The sequence below is a fragment of the Trichechus manatus genome, unplaced genomic scaffold (assembly GCF_000243295.1).
Source record: "Trichechus manatus latirostris isolate Lorelei unplaced genomic scaffold, TriManLat1.0 scaffold00258, whole genome shotgun sequence".
In the NCBI taxonomy this organism is placed as follows: Eukaryota; Metazoa; Chordata; class Mammalia; order Sirenia; family Trichechidae; genus Trichechus; species Trichechus manatus.
The window spans coordinates 2,541,272-2,542,600 of NW_004444194.1; the positions used below are offsets into that span (position 1 = coordinate 2,541,272).

Below are 1,329 nucleotides of genomic sequence, written 5' to 3' on the forward strand. Positions count from 1 at the left end.
CCCACAAACAGGGCCTTCACCTATGAACTCTCTCCCCCCTTTTCTAAGCCATAACACAGTGTGAGAGGTGGAGCTGTAATTACAGAACTGCAAAGAAGATGCTCTAGTGCCTGGTGGAAGTCAAGAAAACTGTTAACAGAGATGGGACAAGGATGGCTCTGGAGGGCCGGGTCTTAGCCTCCACAGCCAGAGCTGCTCCATCTTCAGGCTCTGGTCAGGAGATTCAGTCATTCAACATGGAGCATCAAGGCCCAAGGAGGGGATGTTAATGCCCCATAGTGCCAGCTCTGAGACTCACATAAGAAAGGTGACGTCAGGCATCCAAATCTTTAAAAGCCACATATGCACAGAGGAAGGGACCACTGACAGTGGAGCAGAGCCTTAGGATGCCTCCTAGGGTTCAGTCCCTTGGCCTCCTCTACCACCGTTTTTCTTCACTGAGGAACCACAGTCTCACAGCACACAGCTGGTCCCGCAACAGTCCATATCAAGCCTCACCTACTTGTGGTAAGAATAATCCAGTTCTCCATTGAACTCACCATTTCCTTGCTCCAGCTTCTGGAAGTCTGAGAAAACATCTCTAAACCCAAGAACCCACCTTCAGTAAGGCAGGTGGGAGTGGAAGCAGAGGAATAATGTTTGGTCCACACACTAGTCAAGGTAGTTGAAACTGGACTCGTGATTTACAGATGTGAAAGATGGTCACCCTAGGTCTTCAGCTGCCTGGACTGGACTAATTCTCCCTGTACCACACTTGACCCGAAATGGAAGAAGGATGGGGAGGAAACAGTGTTGAGTGAGCAGGGAGTAACAGGTTTTTGGCTTCCTCCCAGGCTCAGGGCAATGCTTCCCACTGAGGGCATTTGCACTGAAGGGAGAACAGGCTCCAGCCCCCAGAGCACACACCTGCATTCTTCATGCAGCTCCACAGGCTTTTCTTTCTGGCAACAAGATCCCATATGGGAGGAATTTATTCATCCCAGAGCTTGAGGAGCCTGGCCAGGATGGAAAACTTGAACCTGATTTCCTCCAGGGAGTCAGGGGTCCAATCCTGAAGTTGTGAATTCACCTATGTAACTTTGTCCCTTATAGATCAACACATGCACTATTACTTGATATTAACATGGGTTTTCAGGAAGAACGTATTTTTAAGTTTTGTCAGCGAACTCATTGGGGTTCATTCATTTTTAATTATGTATAACTAAAACACTTACATTTTACTTTTTAAGTTTTTTTTCATTTCATTTATAGCATTGTAATATGTGATCGGTACTTTTCCTGTTGCTATTGTAATTAACATTTTTTTTTCCTCTTGTTTGGTTTTTTTTT

General features: G+C 45.8%; 1 pseudogene; it reads right to left on the reverse strand.

Moving 5' to 3' along the window:
- The window catches only part of LOC101346191 (zinc finger protein 11-like), a 111,185-nt pseudogene extending 110,320 nt beyond the window's left edge, over positions 1 to 865 (reverse strand).
- Between the last annotated feature and the right edge of the window lie 464 nt (positions 866 to 1,329).